Consider the following 23,427-nt stretch of genomic DNA (forward strand, 5'->3'; position numbering starts at 1 on the left):
AAATAGCTAACGTAGCTTAGCGTGGCTAAGCTAAGTTTGTTAGACCGGATTGGGCGTAGCAAAAGTCCGCCAAAAAATGAGAAAATTGGTCTAATGGTGCCTTTTTTTAAACTATTAGCTTTGAAAGCAAGAGTGAAGACTAGTCTTATTTTTTTTGGGTGAATTTGATCACTTTTGTGGGTTATCTCGTTCCCGTGGCGTTTGGTAAAATAATTTTCATGACCTGCTTCCTCCACTGACCAAAATTTTATTAAAAAATCAGACTCATTGCAGTATAAAATTAACAAGTCTCGACTACAGCTGAAATTCCTGCCTTTGAATATGTCATCGGTTTCAACTATGCAGAGGCAAACCATTAGAAAAACCATTTCATTGCACCCATTTCAATAGCTACATCCACTGTGCTATTCTTGAAAATGTACATTTATGAAAATCTGTCATAAAACCAACAAACTTTCATACTTTTCTTTGTAAATTTCACCAATTAAACTAAAAACCTTCAACACGAAATATATTTAATTTCATTAAGATCCATCGAGTAGTTTCCGAGATATGGACATTTAAAATGGGGGGTCAATCCTGTTGCAATACTCAGTATTTTGGAATACTCTGACAAGATTCAATCATTTAGTGTATAAAAACAACGTTGGACTTGAAATATTCCTAACGTGGACGTAGCGATAGCAACCCGTGACAGCTAATGTGAACATTGAGAGCGTGGGACGTGTCCTTTCTCGGGTTAGGGGTGACCAGGAGGAGTTATGAGTCTGCAAAGAAATGGTGGATCCGTGCCAAGTTCTCCATTAGTTCCAAATCTATTCACCTATGCATCCCCCCCCCCCCCCCCCCCCCAATCATGCAAGGTCCTTCCAGTCCGTCCCCAAACTCGTGTCTGGGTCTAACACAAACATTGGAAAACTACGGCCCGCGGGCCACATCCGGCCCACCGACGTTGTCCTCGATCTTTTAAAATTACATTTTAATATTTCTTGATATATTCCTTTATACTTGACTTTGAACTTTATACTTTTTATTTTACTCTGTACTTTATACTTTTTATTTTACTCTGTACTTTATACTTTTTACTTGAATTTGTACTTTATACTTTTTACTTGACGTTGTACTTTATACTTTTTACTTGGCGTTGTACTTTATACTTTTTACTTGACATTGTACTTTATACTTTTTACTTGATGTTGTACTTTATACTTTTTACTTGATGTTGTACTTTATACTTTTTACTTGACATTGTACTTTATACTTTTTACTTGATGTTGCACTTTATACTTTTTACTTGACGTTGTACTTTATACTTTTTACTTGATGTTGTACTTTATACTTTTTACTTGACGTACTTTATACTTATTACTTGACTTTGTACTTTATACTTTTTACTTGACTTTGTACTTTATACTTTTTACTTGACTTTGTACTTTATACTTTTTACTTGATGTTGTACTTTATACTTTTTACTGGACTTTGTACGTTATACTTTTTACTAGACTTTGTACTTTATACTTTTTACTTGACTTTGTACTTTATACTTTTTACTTGACTTTGTACTTCATACTTTTTACTTGACTGTGTTTTTTACTTTGTACTATATACGTTTTACATTACTTTGTACTTCATACTTTTGACATTACTTTGACTTTTTACTTTAATTTGTACTTTATACTTTTTACTTTAATGATGAGTGATGAGTATGTTAATACTTTATTCCTTATTTTCTGTTTATCTTTCATAAGTACTGTTAACGGATGCACTTTTTTATATGTATCTTATCTTGTGCTGACCCCACCCATCTGTCACAATTCCCCTAAAGTCAATGTGCCCCCCGGGCCGGAAACTTTACCCACCCCTGCTCTAACACATCTACAGACAGTCGGTCCAAAATATCTCAAACAGAGGCGTCCTCATCTTTGTTAAAAAACATCTGAGCCGAAATGGAGTTTTCATGGACGTAAAATATGACCTAACTAAAAAAAATAAATAATGAGTGAAATGCCAGCAGGCTGTTCCAGGAGCAGAGCAAAAGGTCCGCGTGAAACAAGGGTGTCGGAGAGGAGAAAGGGTGCTTTTATTCCTCTTTACAAGAGTAAATGTGACACCCCTGCCAGCGGGAGGGTGCGTTGCAGTCGACAGTTACTCTTTTGCCCTTGAGACCCTTGAACAAGCTTCTGCTGCTGTCTCAGGCTGAGAAGCACAAATAAAAGCAATATGCTCCTGCAGGTGAAGCCATTTAGAAAAAAAAACTGGGTTGTAACTGAATCCTAACGCAAAAACCTGATTTGAACTGAAAAAAAATAGCTGTGACGGTCAGTATTTGGGGTAAAACTGTAGGTTTTTTTTAGGTTATGTAAGGTAGAGTAACATAGTAGTTGTGTGGTTATGTTTTTTTTCCAAATTTTGGATTAAAAATCGTTGAATTTTACAATTTCTCTCCTATAAGCCGTACCCTTAAAATTGGGTTAAAATCGTTGAATTTTACAATTTCTCTCCTATAAACCATACCCTTAAAATTGCCTTAAAATCGTTGAATTTGACAATTTCTCTCATATAAGCCGCCCCCTGATTCACAATTTTCGCCTCCATTTTCATGTATTACCTCCTTATTTTTGTTAGTATCATATTTTCACGACTATAAGGCGCACCCTCTATGAATGACATTTTTTCCATATATATGGCGCACTGTATTACAAGGCGCACTGTATTATAAGGCGCACTGTATTACAAGGCACACTGTATTACAAGGCGCACTGTATTATAAGGCGCACTGTCTATTTGGGAGAAAATTTAAGACTTTTAAGTGCGCCTTATAGTGGTGAAAATACGGTAATTGCTATTGACTTCCAGGTATGAAGCACTCACTACTTTACAGTCACCTCTAGAGCCAGCCATTGTTGATGTTTTGGATTTTTTGGTATAAAATCTTGCAGTGGGGGAGGAGCTATATGATGGAAGATGTTGTAAACCAAGATGGCATCTGCATATTTAACATTATTGTTTCAGTTCAGGTGTTTGTGTTTATTTAATATCCGACAGTGGTGGTTTTTGGTTTTCTGTTTTTTCCCCATATATAAGGCGCACTGGATTATAAGGCGCCCTGTCTATTTTGTAGAAAATTTAAAACTTTTAAGTGCGCCTTGTAGTCGTGAAAATACGGTATATTTTACAACAAGGAAAGCTTTGATATGTGTGACTGTCAAGTTGTGGTCGGTAACTGCTTATTGCTACTCTGGTTTCCATTTTGGCAAGGATAAGGTGGCTTTGGGCTGTTTGCCGTTCACATAACACGTGCTAATACTTCTTTGCCAAAGGATCCTTCTTGATTCCTGTCTTTTCTTTCTTAATTTCTTTCATTCTGTCTTTCCTCCCCCCCATTTTTCCCCCCGTTTCATACAATAGTGGAAAGTAGAGCAGGTTTTGTTGATGACTTAAGGGATGGAAGGCACACCAGGGCTCCTAATGCACCTCGTATTTAAATAATCCCCGGGTCTCCTCTATCCTTCCTCGTGCCTTTGTTCACTTTGAAAACTTAGGAGAGACGTACAGCTAGGAACTGCTGGTTTGGTGGGTGTTAGGGTAGAAGGCATACCTATTTTTTCTTCTTCTTTAGAAAAATACAAATGTGTTCGATATAGAGTAGGTGAGGGAATTAGAGAATAGAGCAGACATGGGCAAACTATGGGCCGCGGGTCACATCCGGCCCGCTAGGCGTTGTCCAAATGTTTTTTTTTAATTTTTATCTTTTATTTAATTCATTTTCTTACTTTACTTTGTACGTTTTACTTTACTTTGTACTTTATACTTTACTTTATTCGTTAATTTTTACTATATAAGTTAATTTTTACTTTATACGTTAATTTTTACTTTATACTTTTTACTTGACTTTGTACTTGATACTTTACTTTGTACTTTATAATTTTACTTTACTTTGTACTTTATACTTTTTACTTTACTTTATACTTTTTACTTTACTATATACTCTTTACTTTACTTTATACTTTTTACTTTACTTTATACTTTACTTTATACTTTTTACTTTACTTTATACTTTTTACTTTACTTTATACTTTTTACTTTACTTTATACTTTTTACTTTACTTTATACTTTTTACTTTACTCTATACTTTTACTTTACTTTGTATTTTATACTTTACTTTATACTTTACTTTGTATTTTATACTTTACTTTGTATTTTATACTTTACTTTATACTTTTTACTTTATACTTTGTACTATATACTTTGTACTATATACTTTGTACTATATACTTTGTACTATATACTTTGTACTATATACTTTGTACTATATACTTTGTACTATATACTTTTTACTTTACACTTTTTACTTTACTTTGTACTTCATAAAGAACAAAGTAAAATGTACTTCACTTTGTACTTGATACTTTACTTTGTACTTGATACTTTACTTTGTACTTGATACTTTACTTTGTACTTTATACTTTACTTTGTACTTTATACTTTACTTTGTACTTTATACTTTACTTTGTACTTTATACTTTAATTTGTACTTTATACTTTTCCGCTTTAATGATGAGTGATAAGTAGGTTAATACTTGAATCCTTTTTTTCTGTTTATGTTTCATATGTACTTTTATGACCACAACACTGCATGCTCGATCCAAAAAAGTGTAATTAATGGAATATTGGTGAAAACGGTGATGTTATTGTTGATTCAAAGTTATTTTGCAGTGCTAGTGATTGCAAAGTAGTTTTTCACTGTTACAGTTGATTTGTTGTTTTTACATGACAGTTCTAGGAATTTCTTGTTTTTATCTAAATGGCTATTTTTGTAAACATTTTCTAATAAATGAGTAAAAAAAATGCTAAAAATTATACTCCAACAATCCTCTGGCTGTACTACAAAACAAACTACATTACGCCATAGTAGAACTGTTATTTTGGCTAACATTTGTTCCTAAACATTTAACCAATTATCTAGTTAAAATTCCTTAATCCACCTTTTCCATCATTTGATCTAAAATTTAGCCCAAAAAAGCATCTTTTCCCCAAAACCCTTTGAACCAACTTGTCTCGACACCCTTTCCAAAGTAGAAGAGTTCACGCTTTGACTGTAAAATTGGGTATTTTTCATCAAAAATATCATCTTTAGGGTCGGAACTGAAGTTTTGTCACAGTTGCTCGCTTCTCTTGGCGGCCCTTTTCTTGCCCGAGTGACCAATTTTTGTGCGATTATGCGTAACGGCGCAGTTTGGCTATCTCAGAATTCTCCGAAAAAGTGTGTATATATATATATATTTATATATGTGTGTGTGTTTCTGAGGTATGAGAATGAGTATATGCGTGTACCATAGAGAAATGTACTAGAGAGAAAGTGTTCTGTCTGAAGCATTACTAGCATAGAAGCCTTTTTTCCTCCTTTGTAAAGTGATAGGATTCCCCTGCATTGAATTATTAAGCTCTCTACTATGGGTGAGTGAGCCTCATTATTGCCTTCCCCCCTTATACCAGCCCCCAAACCCCCCCATCCTTCCCTTCCCTCTTCAGTACTGCAAACAGATAAGCTTGACTGATCTTTCCCGGGTTTCTTTTCTACTTGCTTTCTAGCACCTGGATCCGACCAGATAAGATTTCTAGGTTTAAATGCTAGCTGGCTACCTATTATTAGCATTTTTTTTGTTTTCAACCATGTCGCACACTCGTTTTTTTTTGTTCTGGTGGGTGTTTGGAAGGGAGATGTAGAGATAGTGAGATTCAGGATGGGTTTTTATACTTTGTTATGTCTAGTTTTCAATAAGTTTCTATGGGTGCAATGATCGCATGAGATACACATTATGCAGGTATTAAGGCTTATGTTTTAATGATTGACTGCAAGATCTTTTAAGAGGGAGTACAAATGTGTTACTTTGAAGGGAAAATCTTAAGAAAAATATTTTTTCCGATACCGTATTTTCACGACTATAAGGCGCACCACATCATAAGGCGCACCCTCAATGAATGACATTTTTTTCCATATATAAGGCGCACTGTGTTATAAGGTGCACTTTGTTATAAGGCGCACTGTATTATAAGGCGCACTGTATTATAAGGCGCGCTGTCTATTTTGGAGAAAATGTAAGACTTTTAAGTGCGCCTTATAGTCTTGAAAATACGGTAATTGCTATTGACTTCCAGGTATGAAGCACTCACTACTTCACAGTCACCTGTAGAGCCAGCCATTGTTGATGTTTTGGATTTTTTTGGTATAAAATCTTGCAGTGGGGGAGGAGCTATATGATGGAAAATGTTGTAAACTAAGATGGCATCTGCATATTTAACAGTATTGTTTTAGTTCAGGTATTTGTGTTTTTTTAATATCCGACAGTGGTGGTTTTTCGTTTTCTGTTTTGGTCCATATATAAGGCGCACTGGATTATAAGGCGCGCTGTCTATTTTGGAGACAATAAGATTTTTAAGTGCGCCTTATAGTCGTGAAAATACGGTACTATATATATCGAAATTATCATCTGCTGGATTGCACGTTACGAAAGGGTGTGGCCTGTACGTAGACAAATTCAAAAAGGAAGTCATGTGAGCAGTACAACAAGGAAGTGTACACTATGCTACGCTACGCTACACTACGCTACGTGGATCCATCTCGGTTTATCAGATTCCCCAAAACTGTGAATGACAATTTCTGACCTTACCCTCATTATCAACCAGCTGTGGGGGTGCCGTAGTGAACAAGCATCCCTCAAGTTGCCGCCCAACAACAAGTTGCCATATAAGAAGCGCATCTTGGCTTAGCACATTGTTAAAATCCTAACACGTCAAGCCTGATTAAAAAACACTGCGTCAAAGAGTATTTCCGTGCTCCATTTAGCCTAGCGTTGTCGGGTTGAAGTATCGTTTACTGCTCAGGATTTGACTGATGAAAATGCAATTAAGACTTACAAATAGCATTTTCATAGAGTTGACTAAACATCACCCGGGGTGATTGGTATCTGTTTCTAATTATCTTTAAAGCGGCAGTAAAAGTGTTGAAATGAGAAGATGAACGGCTTGTTTTTGTACAGACCAACGACTCAATACGGCAGCTGGGGAGGCGTAAATGGCCGTAATACTCTGCACGCCTCAAATCGATGGCCGGCAAAATGAATATCAAGGAGTAAATCTTTCATTTTCATGATTGATCGCCATCCTTAGGAGCATTGATCACTAGCCAAGGAAAATCCAGCAAAAAGATCAGCCGGCTAATGCGCTTGGAGCAACAATAAGAAGCCCAAAAAAAGTACTGGCAACCCACCTTGGACTTGCCTTTCTATTATAGTCCAGTACCTACCAAGAGTGTTGTACAAGCCAACTCTGAATCCAAGTTTAATCATCAACACTTATAACAAACCGCAACGTCCCGTTTGAACCATAAAATCACAATACTTGCATTAAAGAACATATAATAGTTTTATTATCAGAGGTCATTGTTTGGGAGATATATCTGCCTTTTTATATGCAAGTAAAGTATTTTTAAGTACTTTTGTGTGTCTCTATTTCACTACCATCAACAACTTAAGGCTGCATAGCAGAAATAGCTGCTTGTTAAGTGATAACTTGATCCTGGACACTTCAAATGTATTTCACAATTATATATGCATCACCTCAGCCCTTTTTGTTATTTAAATGAGCACTTTTGTCACTCTTTCTCTCCCCTTTTCTACCGTCAACAACTTAGGGCTCAATAGCTGTGACAACTCCTCAGGTGATAACTTGATCCTGGACACTTCAAACATGTTTCAAAATTATATATGCTTAAATTCAGCCTTTTTTATGTTTAAATGAGCATTTTTGTCACTCTTTCTCTCCCCTTTTCTACTGTCAACAACTTCGGGCTGCATATCAGTGACAACTGCTCAAGTGATAACTTGATCCTGGACACTTCAAACATGTTTCAAAATTATATATGCTTAAATTCAGCCTTTTTGATGTTTAAATAAGCACTTTTGTCACTTTTTCTCCCCTTTTCTTCTTGTCAACAACTTAGAACTGTATAGCAGTGACAACTGCTGAAGTGCTAACTTGATCCTGGACACTTCAAACATGTTTCACAATTTATATAAGGTTCAATGCAGCCTTTTTGTTATTTAAATGAGTACTTTTGTAACTTTTCTCTGCCACTTTTCTACTGTCAACAACTTCAAGCTGCATATCAGTGACAACTGCTCAAGTGATAACTTGATCCTGGACACTTCAAACCTGTTTCACAATTATAAATGCTTCACTTGAGCCCTTTTTGTTGTTTAAATGAGCTCTTTTGTCACTCTTTCTCTCTCTATCCCCCCTTTTTTCTACCATCAACAACTTAAGACCTCATAGCAGTGCCAACTCCTCAAGTGATAACTTGATCCTGAACACTTCAAACATGTTTCACAATTATATTCTTTAACCCAGCCCTCTGTGTTTTATTGAGAACTTTTGTCTCCCCGACTCTCTGTATTTCTCTTTTTCTACCATCAACAACTTAAGACTGCACATCAATGACTGCTGCTAATTAAGTGATAACTTGATCCTGGACACTTCAAACATGTCCCACAATAATATATGCTCCAATTTGGCCATCTTTGGTGTTTTCTGTGATGATAAATACCTACCTACCTATCTACTCTTCAACCTCTCCTTGTTTTAAGTACCAACCCAAACTGTAATGTTTATGTCCGAGTAAAAAAAATGGGCCTTCAAGGGGATATTTCCTATCCTTGACTAAAAAAAAAAGGACTTGTCCTTGGATATGAGACACAGGTAAGAAAAAAAATATCGGGTAAAAAACAGGCTAAAGGGATTCTAACAAAGTCTTCAAGGTTAATTTACTCTTAACTCTTATTAAGTGTTGGTCTTCAGGGGCTTCATTAGGATGACATGCTAGGTTCGGATGTGGACCAGATTAACCTTGCAAAGAAGAGATGGTGGGCAGTGGTGGGGGGGGGGGGAGTACAGGCTTGCCCCCCCCCCCCCATCCTCCATTTCTACTCGTTGGGGGTGAGTCACCACAGGAAGGATAGTGCTTTGGTAAACATATGTGCCTCACGAGGCAGTAAACAAGGACGAGGAGGCGGTTCGAAGAGCTGAGGGTCGACAGCTCGGCGGCGAGGAACGCCAATATATATGCGCCCTACACGCCAGCGCTTTGGAAAACGAAGAATTTGACACGTCGGCCCGAAAGAAAAGCTCACTCATTGGCAAATATTGCATTTTTTTTCTTGTTCTGGCTCATCAGTATGGTAGCCTTATTCACGGTATTTGCTGTGATCTTTAAAACCTAGCACGTGCCAGGATTTAGACTGTTCCCTGCTCTACAATCAAATTTGGTTTTTAAGAGTTTTCCCACAGTTAGTCAGGGTTTTTAGTGGGAAGAGTGGGAAGATGCTGGGGCCAATGATGTTGAAGATTTCTGGGGAGAGTAAGTGTGTTAAAGTGGGGGTCCGGGGGCCAAATCTGGCACGGCGAATCATTTTGTGTGGCCAGGGAAAGTAGATGATGAGTGATGACTTTTTGTTTTAGGATGAAATTAAAATGAAAAGTATAGATGTATATTAAATCTCCTGATTTTTCCCCTTTTAAATCAATAATTGTCATTTTTTATTCAATTTTTTTCTGTGTTTTTAGTTCAAAAATCATTTTGTAAAATCTAAAGATATATTTAAAAAAAGCTAAAATAAACATTGTTTTAGTTCTATATAAAAACTGAATATTCAGGGCTTTTAATCTAGTTCTTTTAATCCATTTATCAAAAAAAATGTAAATATTATATCTAATATGGTCATTTGTTGGAGGAACTGTAATCAATAGTTATGGTTACCAGACTAGATCACACAAATAGTTATTAGACTATAATTTGAGTTAGGATTGGAGCCTTGTCTTATTGATATGGTTTACTGTTCTTTTCAATATCAGACAGATATGGGACATGTAAATTTCGTGACCGGACGTTTGGTCACCGATCTTTTGGTCGCCGGTCAAATGTACTTAGATATTAAACAGTAATTAGATATTTAACCCTCTCTCTTAGATATTAAACCCTTTCTCTTAGTTATTAAACTCTCCCTCTCTCTTAGATATTAAACTCTCTCTCATGAATATAATTTTGAGAACTGGTTTCAACAATAAGATCTCTGTCACCATTTGACCGGCGACCAAAAGACCGGCGACCAAAAGACTGGCGACCAAAAAAAACGGCGACCAAGAGACCGGCGACCAAGAGACCGGCGACCAAGAGACCGGCGACCAAAAGACTGGCGACCAAAAGACTGGCGACCAAAAAAACGGCGACCAAAAGACTGGCGACCAAAAGACCGGCGACCAAAAAACCGGCGACCAAAAGACTGGCGGCCAAAAGACCGGCGACCAAAAGACTGGCAACCAAAAGACCGGTGACCAAAAGACTGGTGACCAAACATCCAAGCACCATCCAACAATGTCATTATTTAAATTTAACCTTACAGGCGCTTTAAGGAAAATATAGAAACTAAGCTATATAGCACACAAAAGAATGAATATCTTAAAACATTTAGCCTTTGAGTAAAAAAATAAATATAAATATATATATAAATAAGTGGCAGCCTTTGGGCTTTCCTCTTTGGGATATCAATCCTACGCCTCCTGCGGTGCCGGGGTCAATTAGGCCTTTATTGTTGGCAAATGTGCATCGTGAGTATAGAAGCGCTAAAAAGAATGATGCAAAAATCCCCCTTTTTCAGCACCACAAATGGAACGGGGGTCATAAACCAAGACGGGGGGTCGCTAATCTGATCGTGAGCTGCTCCCCAATTCCCCGATATTCCCCAAAGACATTAGTGTGGATTTAATTTGACATTTTGAAACATCAGCACCTTTTCTTGAGGTTTTTGAGGGTGTTGTTTTTTGGCAGCCGTCACCATACGATTGATGCCAGAGCTCAAAAGCTAAAGGTTCTCATGTGCTTTGTTTTTTTTTATCGCAAAACCCGAATAATATTTCATCGTCAGGGATTGCGGCATTTATACAGTTTGGGAAAAGTTGTGTGGGAAAAATGTCAGGATTGAAATGATGTTAGGGAAAGGAGACGTTTTTTTGTTAAAGGTCAAGACCCTTCGTTGTCAATATATCATTTTTTTTTGGTAGATTTTTAATGTCAAGCTTGTCTGTCGCTGCCAGGTTTTAATTAGTCTTGTAGGAATATTAGTGGGTGATAAAACTGCTTCTGTTTACAGAAAGCCGCGACTCGGTGAAGATAAACACCTTATGATGAAAATGGAAAAGTCAATTAGTCTGCTAATAGCTTAGCATTCGTTCATGACTAAAAAAAGAGACTTTTTAACCACAGTTATTTTTGTGTGGCTTATTCTAAACCTGGATTGACACTTTGACTCAAAGTACTCAATTACAAAACTAGCCCAACAAATAGGAAAATTATTTTAAGATTTGTTGGATCCGTTGAAGCCATCAATAAAGTGAAATGCAAAAAAAAAAATCGAACTTAACCGTAATGATGACTCAAATTTACGGTGCTCGGACGTTTGGTCGCTGGACGTTTGGTCGCTGGACGTTTGGTCGCTGGACGTTTGGTGGCCGGACGTTTGGTGGCCGGACGTTTGGTGGCCGGACGTTTGGTCGCCGGACGTTTGGTCGCTGGACGTTTGGTGGCCGAACGTTTGGTGGCCGGACGTTTGGTGGCCGGACGTTTGGTGGCCGGACGTTTGGTGGCCGGACGTTTGGTCGCCGGACGTTTGGTCGCTGGACGTTTGGTGGCCGGACGTTTGGTGGCCGGACGTTTGGTCGCCGGACGTTTGGTCGCTGGACGTTTGGTGGCCGAACGTTTGGTGGCCGGACGTTTGGTGGCCGGACGTTTGGTCGCCGGACGTTTGGTCGCCGGTCCTTTGGTCGCCGGACATTTGGTCGCCGGTCTTTTGATGACAGAGAGTTTACTGTTGAAACCAGCTCTCAAAATTATATTCATAAGAGAGTTTAATATCTATGATAGAGAGTTTAATATCTAAGAGGGAGAGTTTAATATCTAAGTACTGTTTAATATCCAAGTACTGTTTAATATCCAAGTACTGTTTAATATCTAAGTACTGTTTAATATTCAAGTACTGTTTAATATCCAAGTACTGTTTAATATCTAAGTATTGTTTAATACCCAAGTACTGTTTAATATCCAAGTACTGTTTAATATCCAAGTACTGTTTAATATCTAAGTACTGTTGAAACCAGCTCTCAAAATTATATTCATGAGAATTTAATATCCGAGTACTGTTTAATATCTAAGTACTGTTTCACGAGTTCTGCGTGCAGAAAGTTTCTATTTAACAAAGTATAGGATTAAAGGGGCCCTAAAAGTAGTTTCAACTATTGGTGCGTTCTCACCAGCACTTTCTATATTCAACCTCAGAGCCACAAGTGGCTCCCGAGCCATAGGTTTCTTACACCTATGTTTTTTTTAAATAACTGTGATAGCTGTGTATTGTGTCCCAGTCAAATCTAATCTGTCGAAAGTAGAAAAGCACCACCTGAATTTTTCCACTCAACTTTTATTGGCCTGGTTTTGAATATCATTTTTTTGTTTATTGATTTTCAAAATCTACAGAGAGAAATATTCCACCAGGCCACAAAAAAAAAAAAAAAGACAGGAGGGAGGAGGGAGCGACCCATCCGTGACATTCTGCCACCTTCCAGTCAGGTCTGGCCAAGAATAAAAAAGCAAGTTTGTTATTCTGCGGGGAAAAGGTCAACGTCAAAGTGCTGTTTAAGATGGAGAGCTGGCACGGGGTACAACACAGCCAATAAAAAAAGCCCAAAAACAAAGTGCGTTGTCACTCAACGTAGACTTTTTTTGGGTTTCAAATCGATGACGAAACATCGATGCGTGTTTTGCATGCTAGCGGCGCGCTAATCAAATCTGCGTGTGCTGTTTTCATTGATTTTTTTGGGGCCGGGTCCTAATTTGCCGCTTGAGATCAGGCCGTCAGACTCCCGTCTTCCTCATTTTGCGGCTCGCCTTGTCGCGTAAAACGTCTTTTTGCCTGCGGGCGGAGTATCGAGCGAGTTTAGCGGACTATTGGCTGTGGTTAGATACGATGAATAACGTGCGCCGAAAGGGCCGTGAGCTGCTGCAAAATACATGATGTCCTGTTTTGCATTGGTTGGGTTAGGCGGCCATTTTTGTTTGGGATCTGATGCAGCGTTTATGGTCTGTGACCTTGTTTTATTGGCTGTCTTCTCAAGCAATTTTTTTGCTTAAAAACATAAGCGTTGGCTTTAATTTTGTCAGAAAATGTACAAAAATAAGAGTATGATTTAAAATTGTATTTCATTTTTTTAAATTAAAAGCAGCTGGCTTTAATTTTGTCAGAAAATGTACAAAAATAAGTGTATGATTTAAAATTGTATTTCATTTTTTGTTTGTAGGGGAACAGCCTGAATTGGTCGCCAATCAATCACAGAACACAAAGAAACAGACAACCACTCACGCTCACAATCACACTCACACTGCCACCAAGCGGGAATCGAACCCAGATTTCCCGCACCCAAGCCGGGTGTAAGAACCATTGAACCACCGTGTCGCAATTTTCTAGAATAAAAAATAAAAAATATATTCCACAGCTTGTCACTCACGCTCACCGAGTAGGAATCGAACCCAGATTTCCCACACCAAAGCCAGGTGGAAGAACCATTAAACCACCGTGTCGCAATTTTCTAGAATAAAAAATAAAAAATATATATTCCACAGCTTGTCACTCACACTCACCGAGTAGGAATCGAACCCAGATTTACCACACCCAAGCCGGGTGGAAGAACCATTGATCCACCGTGTCACAATTTTCTAGAATAAAAAATAAAAAAAATATATTCCACAGCTTGTCACTCACACTCACCGAGTGGGAATCAAACCCAGATTTCCCGCACCCAAGCCGGGTGGAAGAACCATTGAACCACCGTGTCGCAATTTTCTAGAATAAAAATAAAAAAATCTATTCCACAACTTGCCACTCACACTCACCGAGTGGGAATCGAACTCAGATTTCCCACACCCAAGCCGGGTGGAAGAACCATTGAACCATCGGGTGTAAATTTACTCAAATAAAATATTAAAAAAATCTATTCCATAGCTTGTCACTCACGCTCACCGAGTAGGAATCAAACCCAGATTTCCCACACCCAAGCCGGGTGGAAGAACCATTGAACCATCGGGTGTAAATTTACTCAAATAAAATATACAAAATCAATTCCACAGCTTGTGAAAAGATTGAATGCAATGTGATTCACGAGCAAGTAAAAGGCAGTAATCAAGCCATTAAGCCAATGACATGTTTTTTAATAGTTTTACATGCTTAATTACAAGCAAAGGAAGAGCAAGCCGGCTCAGTGCAGTGACTCAGTGACAAGCACATCATCAGCAAGGAAAAATGGAGAGTCTGCGTCTGTCACAGGCGCTAATGACATCTTCAGACATTGGCCGACAAATTAACATCATGATGAGCGGCTATGAGCCCATGTGTGAAAACGGAAAATGCTAGTGGGTGGGAGGGGGCGGAGCTTACAGTTCATTTCAGTATAATCGGAAATGGGTAAGATTGACAGATTCCCTGATGGTTTTTTGGAACTTATTCATGTCAGGAAATGATTGAATCTTTTCAAGGAGTTATTAAAAACAAACTGAAACCCGGCCGGGTATATTAAATGGGGGGTATATTAAACAGCAATATATGGGTAGTATTGGGAATTTACAATAAATACGATTTATGTCATAGTTTACATCTGCATAGTGGAAACCGACCGATGTGGTCAAGGATGGAAAAAAAATTGAAAAAAATGACAATTATTGATTTAAAAGGGGGAAAATCAGGAATTTTAATATACATATATATATATATATATATATATATATATTTATATATATATATATATATATATATATATACGTTTCATTTTAATTTGATCATAAAACAGAAAGTCAACTTGATTTCATGTGGGCGGGACCATTTTAGATATAATATTTAGATTTTTTTTATTTATACATGGATTAAAAGAACTGGATTAAAAGCCCTGAATATTCAGTTATTTATAGATCTAAAACAATGTTTATATTAGCATTTTTTTAAATATATTTTTAGATTATCAAACTAAAAACACACAAAAAATGATTAAAAATGACAATTATTGATTTAAAAGGGAAAAAAAATCAAGAAATGTAATATACATCTATACTCTTAATTTTAATTTGACCCTAAAACAGAAAGTCGGCACTCATGATTTACTTTCCCGGGCCACACAAAACGATGCGGCGGACCAGATTTGGCCCCCGGGCCACCACTTTGACACATGTACTATATATTACCCGACTAGCTTGACTTTGTCGTACTTCCCTCACAACATTTCCCCAACTTCCCGAATCCTCCAGCCATCTTATTTATTATTTCCACTTTTCCAACTAGACTTTTTTTTGTCCATCCTCCATGCAGACTCTTATCATTTCCACCTCCTCCCTCCTCACTTGGTCTCCACTCTCTGGTTACTTGTCAGTGTCAGCAGCTGGCACACCTCCGGAGCTGTGCTCTCATCACCTATCTTGTCATACACCTCCGACTCCATTACACCTCCACCTTTTCCATGCACTTTAACTCCATGATTTCGTACACCTTTTCGGATTGCCGTTGGAGCTATACGCGAGTGCCCTCCCCCTCGTTGTCGATCACAATGTCATTTGGGAGCACGAAGATGTCATCATCAACTTGTCTGTCACCTTTCCAAACAAACACTCCTTCAGTTTGGTGTCCAAATGAGGACGTACAAAACACTTAACATAGTATATTTCTCCATAACTCACTCCATATTCTTCAATTTTCCAAACCGAGCATCCACACAAGGGTCATGGGGGGGTGCTAGAGCCTATCCCAGCTTACTATGAACACCAGGCAGAAGACACCCTGAATTGGTGGCCAGCCAATGACAGGACGCAAGGAGACAAACTATAACCAATCATAGCTAAGGGCAATTTGAAGTGTTCCACCAGGCTAGCATGCATGTTTTTGGGATGTGGGTGGAAACCGGAGTACCCGTAGAAAAGCCATGGAAGCCCGAAGAGAACATGCAAACTCTACACAGTGAGAACCCAACCTGGGATCGAACCCTGGACTCCACAACTGTGAGACTGATGCTTTAACCCTGAACCAAATAATTCTGGTATCCCAATAATACAATATCTAAAACTCTAAACAAAAATATTAGTTTTATCTCTGGTGTAAGCTATTGTTGTTGGTAGAATCCTTGATTTATTATAAATATATATTATGTCCGACTGTGATGTCCGACTGTGAGGCCCGACCGTGGCGCCCGACCGTGGCGCCCGACCGTGGCGCCCGACCGTGGCGCCCGACCGTGGCGCCCGACCGTGGCGCCCGACCGTGGCGCCCGACCGTGGCGCCCGACCGTGGCGCCCGACCGTGGCGCCCGACCGTGGCGCCCGACCGTGGCGCCCGACCGTGGCGCCCGACCGTGGCGCCCGACCGTGGCGCCCGACCGTGGCGCCCGACCGTGGCGCCCGACCGTGGCGCCCGACCGTCGCGCCCGACCGTCAGGTCCGATTGTCATGTCCGATCGTCATGTCCGATCGTCATGTCCGATCGTCATGTCCGATCGTCATGTCCGATCGTCATGTCCGATCGTCATGTCCGATCGTCATGTCCGATCGTCATGTCCGATCGTCATGTCCGATCGTCATGTCCGATCGTCATGTCCGATCGTCATGTCCGATCGTCATGTCCGATCGTCATGTCCGATCGTCATGTCCGATCGTCATGTCCGATCGTCATGTCCGATCGTCATGTCCGATCGTCATGTCCGATTGTCATGTCCGATTGTCATGTCCGATCGTCATGTCCGATCGTCATGTCCGATCGTCATGTCCGATAGTCATGTCCGATTGTCATGTCCGATTGTCATGTCCGATTGTCATGTCCGATCGTCATGTCCGATTGTCATGTCCGATCATTATGTTGTCAGCCACATAGAAAACAATTTAGAGTATTCATTCAACCAAGCATGCACATTTTGGGATGTGGGAGTAAACCAAGTACCCCGAGTAAACCCACACAACCCATCAAGTATTGAACTCTCTATCTCAGAATCCATGACACGGACATGCTAACCACAGGAAAGGACTACCACGGCCATGTCACTCAGACTTCTGCCAAGGGCAAAACATCCTTTTAGTCAAGCGTCCAAAGCACCCCGAGTGATATGGCATATGTGAGATGAGTACAACTCCCACTCTCGTTCTCTCTCGCTCTCTCTGACCAAACTAGTTAAGTTGCTGTCACTCAAAGTGCGCCAAGGTCTTACGGGGCTCCGGAGCGAGGTGGCCTATAATTTAAGGGACGACTAAGACAGAGAGGTGGTAGGTAGGTTGGTGGCGATGGGTAGTGGGGGGCGGTTAAGGGGTAGAAATTGGGCCAGGGATGATTGCAAATTGTCTGTCTAATGGCTGCCACCCAGGAAGCCATTTCAGGTGACTTGTTATCCGTCATGAGAGCTGCCAGGATCTCTTTGCTTCTTCTCGGTGGGCTGAGAGCTTCAGGCTATCCCCGTTGACCTCTCCTGGTTTAGAACGCCGTCACCCATTTTGGGATGCCTCTCTACAGCCTATTTTTTTTTACTCGTGTCATCTTTCCAGCTGAGCAAATGTTTCTTGTGTACGTACCCATACGGAATCCGGGTAAACAACTGTATTGATTCTTTTGCGACATCTAAGCCGCGAGCTTCGATACAAAGTGTTTCATGAGCAAATCTCGGATATTAACAGTGTTGATTGGTATTGACTGGAAAATCATAGAAGGTCAAGATCAGGGCGGTTGGAAAAATAAGTCGGATTGGTTTAAATATTTGAATTTGTCGGTAGTATGGTGACGTTGTTTTATATTGTTAACTTTGAACTGGTTTTGATGCTTTGTATGGTTATTTGGTATTAAAATCGTAAGTTTTGAATCAGTAATTGCATCAGTTTTTCTGCTTTTTGTTCTTAGGTTCGACTTGGCTTCACATCTGAAGACATTCATGACAAGTTTACTGTTTTTACTCACATATAAGCCGTATTTGTCAGAAAAAATGATGACTGAATCAAGGGTACGGCTTATATGCGCACAAATTAGACTTGACATGCACAAAACTGTAAGGTGATAAAGATGAAATGCCATAATTCAAGACTATGCGGTCATTTATTTTAATATTGAGAAAAGATAGTGATAAAACAATAAAAAATATATTTTGACGTCTATGAATGACATTTACAGGGAAAAAATAACATATTTTGCATAAAACGTGAAAAGAAAACTTACTTGTGCCTGTCTTTGCTCACTCAGGGCGCCACCATCTTACCTAGAGATGGCAAACTATACTGCTATTGACACACTTCCTGGTTGTACTGCTCACATGACCTCCTTTTGGAATTTGTCTACATGCAGGCAACACCCTTTCGCAATGTACAATCCAGCAATCTATTTATAAAGTATCTCAGAAATACCAAGTACTATGATTTTTCTTAATAATTTCCAAAGTAACACATTTGTACTCCCTATTAAAACCATGAATATGGAGTTGAACATTATGAATCAGAAGGCGGCTTATACGCGAGAAATTGTAAAATTCAACTATTTCAAGGCAATTTTAAGTGTACGGCTTATACGCAGAGGCGGCTTATACGCGAGAAATTATAAAATTCAACTATTTTAAGGCAATTTTAAGTGTATGGCTTGTACACAGAGGCGGCTAATATGCGAGAAAATATAAATACAGTAGTTAAATACATTGTTATTGCCTGGCAATCAATTAAACAGAAATCTCTTCCTATAGAAAATTGATGGCAATGGACTGAAAATGAGCTCATAGGGCCTGGATATTAATATTCTAGTCAGAGTACTAAAACTGTAACCTGACTTTACCTAGACATGTTTTGCCAGTATCATTCCACGCTACCATTACTGACCTCTTTAAAAAACCCCCCCTACACCCCCACCCCCGCCTGCCTCCGGGCTTTCCAGGTCCTCTCGGGGGTGCATCTCTGCTGCTTAGCATCAGTTTTTTGGCAATACATCAAAGTAAAGTATAAAAAAAAACGGCAAGTGCTCGGCCATCATTTTTTTTTCGTTTTTTCATTGTATTTTTCATTCCCCTGTGATCAAGTCACCTGTGAAAGCAACTCCAAATGACGGTGGAATCATTTGCAGGATAAGAATTGATTAATAATAGCTTGATAGTATTTTTTGTTCCATTTTTGCTGGAAATATGTGAGACTACCGTATTTTCATGACTATAAGGCGCACTTAAAAGTCTGAAATTTTCTCCAAAATAGACAGAGCGCCTTATAATACAGTGCGCCTTATTTATGAAAAAAAATTAAAATGTGTTATTCATTGACAGCGCGCCTTATAATGTGGTGCGCCTTATAGTCGTGAAAATACGGTATTTCTTTTGTAAGATTTTGTATCATATCAAACCATATGTCACATGCTGTACTTATTGCTCCCTGGTTTGTAGTATTAGTACTACAAAATGATACATCACACGCTTATGAAGTACTTAACGTTCTTTTGTGCTGTCGTAGTAAAATACAGGGTAATACTACTAAAAGTCTTTAATCCCAACATGTATATTTATTGTGAAATTATCGTTTTATATGATTCGAAAAGTATGTTTGACTTCAAATTATGTAAAACCTGGTTCTCCTGTTGCAGTATTAGTACTATAATATCTCAAACTATGTGGGTTTGTAGTACTCGGCTAATCTTTGTCCATGTACGTATACTGTAGATAAAAAATACATCATCTTACCTATGTTGATAAATTTTCAATAATTTTAAAAGTACTTTTGACTTCAAATGATGTAAAACCTGGTTCTCCTGTTGCAGTATTAGTACTATAATATCTCAAACTATGTGGGTTTGTAGTACTAGGTTATTCTTTGACCATGTACGTATACTGTAGTAAAAAAATACAGTATCATATCTATATTGATACATTTTCTATAACATATTCTGGTTTATCAAAACATTTTCATTTTCTTGTTGAGTACTAACTAATATATATACTTATTTTTTTTACATCTAAATCTCTAAATCAGTTGGAAACTATTTTAAACTTAATAAAAAATGTAATGATAAATATTCAAGAACTTTGTCCCTACTTTAATGAAATTTACCTGATGACCTAAATGAAAATACTTTAAAATAACATCATTAATTTCTGATAAAATACAGACTAAACTAGTAAATAAATCCTCATTTTGCTAGAAATAAATACACATTTTAAAGTTTTTGCGAAATAACTTGTTTTCCAGCAAAAAAAACTTGTTAAAGTTCATTAATATATACAAAACACTAGTTTATTCATGTAGTATCATTGTTGAAATGTGCATTTACGACCCAATTTATACCAAAACAGTAAATCATAGATTCCCGACTACCACATCTGAAATTGACCCTCGGGTTAGCTCGCTGCTAACTGCGGCTCTTTTTTGGGGGCAAATGAAAGTGATACAGGTCAGGAAGCATTTTTTTGGAGGTGGCCGATGTTATCACACAAGCCCTTCCTTCCATCACAACCTGAGACAAAAAAAAAAAAAAAAAACGCAAGCAGATCTTGACAAGACTTCAATTCACGGGTCAGGAAACACGTCAGAGTGGCCCCACACGGGTTGAAGAGTGCACTTAGCTTGACAGCTTCCTTTTAATGCCGGCTGCCTGCGAGCCCTGATCCACGTGATGCGCCGCTCATACAAATCAGCTGGCGGCGCGCGTGCTTCGAATGGCAACATGGCGCGCAATGTCAATCGTGTGAACGCTACAGACTGCTGAGATTTTTTAACACCTATCTAAGATGTATTGCTTTAAGAAGAAAAAAAAAACCCAAAAACACGATGGATCATGATAACTATCTTATACAAATGAGCTGTTATAATCAATGAATGAGTTTACCCAATATTGCTAAAATATATAAGAATACAAATCATTTCTATTGTCTAAAGTAGACGGTAGATCAGGGGTGGGCAAAGTTTTGGGCCCGGGTGGGGGCCATATTGACTTTAAAAATGTGACAGATGGGCGGGATCAGCACAAGATACGATAATAATAAAAAAGTGCATTCGTTAACAGTACATATGAAAAATAAACAGAAAAAAAGGACTTAAGTATTAACATACTCATCACTCATCATTAAAGTCAAAAGTATAAAGTACCAAGTCAAGTAAAAAGGAATGTAGTATTAAGAAATATTAAAATATCATTTAAAAAAAGATGGAGGCGCTGTAAAACACGAAAAACAAATGAGTGGACAGAGCTACTGCCAAAAGCTTTCGTGTGACGGCGCCATCTTGGGGAAGAAAAGAAAAACATTTGGACAACGTTGGCGGGCCGGATTAAAACACCTACTGGCCCCTATGTGGCCCGCGGGCCGTAGTTTGCCCATGTCTGATCTATAACCTTTGAAATTTGATCCTTAAACAGAAATTCAGCACTCATGATTTACTTCCTCAGACCACAAAAAATGAAGTGGCGGTCCAGATTTGGCTCTCGGGCCACAACTTTAACACCTGTGGCCTAGCGTATCCATCAATAAATTATTATCAGAAAAAAACAGAAAAATCAGCAACATTTAATGTTTACATCAGACCTAACGATGATTCATTAAGAAATTCGTCTCTCGCCAAAACACAACAACGACATATCAATACAATATTACACAAAATGAAGATTCATAGTCTTATCGGTTTTATTGATACGGGTGTATCAATACATTATTAATCAAAATGCATTGATTTTTTTGTTGATAATGTAGTTTATTAGCACCCTAGTGTGTAACACCAACAATACAATCCTTTAACTTACAGATCAGAGAGCTACGACGTTAGCTATTTTTTTTAGCTAATAGCATCCAGATAACACGTGACCGGATGTTTGGTCGCCGGTCTTTTGGTCGCCGGTCAAATGTACTTAGATATTAAACAGTACTTAGATATTAAGCAGTACTTAGATATTAAACAGTACTTAGATATTAAACTCTCTCTCTCTTGGATATTAAACAGTACTTAGATATTAAACAGTACTTAGATATTAAACAGTACTTAGATATTAAACTCTCTCTCTTAGATATTAAACAATACTTAGATATTAAACTCTCTCTCTTAGTTATTAAACTCGATCTCATGAATATAATTTTGAGAGCTGGATTCAACAGTAAACTCTCCGTTACCATTTGACTGGGGACCAAAAAAACGTGGACCAAAAGGGACCAATAGACCGGCGACCAATAGACCGGCGACCAAAAGACCTGCGACCAAAAGACCGGCGACCAAACGTCCAAGCACCAGATAACATGGTCTCTCGCCATATACTGGTTACAAAAGAACACAAGCTGTAGTCAAAGCTTGTATTCCACCAAAAAAAAAAAATCCTAATCACCTCCCATCCAAACATCTTGTTTTTCCAAAGCCGGCCTCTGTCGGACTCTCGTGGGATGTTAGTCATGGCCTCTTCTGATGCCCTTTGCGACTTTCTAGGCTTGTTGATTGCCTCTCCGGACAACCCCCTTCACACACACACTTGAGATGGGTCGCCTGGTTCCCAGTCAAAGTGCAACCTCTATCTCACATACACAAAAACACAGCCAAAAACACACGGAGGATTTCTAATGGATTTCAGGCAAACCACAGCTGGGCTCCAGACAAACTCATCAGAGTACCCCCGGATTTGCGGCTCCCATCGACCGCGGGAGAGCCTCCCACACAAGATGCCTGTCGTCCTCACTACCGTGTGTGACATCACACGTCGTTGTCGTTTGTCATCCGTGAAAATACACGAAAAAGACAGCCATTGCTTTCTATGAGTTTGGGGTTCTTATTTTTTTTGACCTGGATGCTATCGAAGATTATTAGTGTGTATTTTCACTGGCTTTTTTGTCTTTTTATATGTGGGTGGGCGCTTTGTTTTGAGTGGGCTTTGTACTTGCATTTATATACAGTGTGTAGTTTCGCTTTGAGTTACAAAGCAGAGGAATGAGACGTGAAAAATCTGGAATCTTGTTTGAACATTTATCCGATAACCTTGATATTGTGGTTGGTGAAGGCGTATTATTTAGTTTTTTTTCACCAAGTAAAATAATTCAAGTTGATATAAGGCATGAATCAAACATGTTCTTTCTAATGATGTTTACATTAATGGATTTCAGCAACTTTTCTGCAAAACACACATTTCTGAAGTGGAACAATACTGTTAAAGGTTTTAGTTTACAAAATTTTCCAACACAAAGCTCCTCCTCCACTGCAAGATTTGGTGGTCGGACGTTTGGTCGCCGGTCTTTTTGGTCGCCAGTCTTTTTGGTCGCCGGTCTTTTTGGTCGCCGGTCTTTTTGGTCGCCGGTCTTTTTGGTCGCCGGTCTTTCGGTCG

The 23,427-nt window shown here is 38.7% G+C and overlaps 1 long non-coding RNA gene across 2 annotated transcripts in view; it reads right to left on the minus strand.

The window, feature by feature from the left end:
• The window catches only part of LOC144194824 (uncharacterized), a 58,264-nt gene that overhangs the window by 15,471 nt on the left and 19,366 nt on the right, over window positions 1-23,427 (minus strand). The window contains exon 3 of one of the 2 annotated variants that reach the window (XR_013325994.1): window positions 647-767. The exons of the other annotated variant lie outside the window; for it this stretch is intronic. This is a non-coding gene — a long non-coding RNA (uncharacterized LOC144194824). Of the gene's footprint in view, window positions 1-646; window positions 768-23,427 lie in introns of those variants that run through there. 2 annotated transcript variants of the gene reach the window in all.

Source organism: Stigmatopora nigra, chromosome 3, assembly GCF_051989575.1.
Source record: "Stigmatopora nigra isolate UIUO_SnigA chromosome 3, RoL_Snig_1.1, whole genome shotgun sequence".
Classification (NCBI taxonomy): Eukaryota; Metazoa; Chordata; class Actinopteri; order Syngnathiformes; family Syngnathidae; genus Stigmatopora; species Stigmatopora nigra.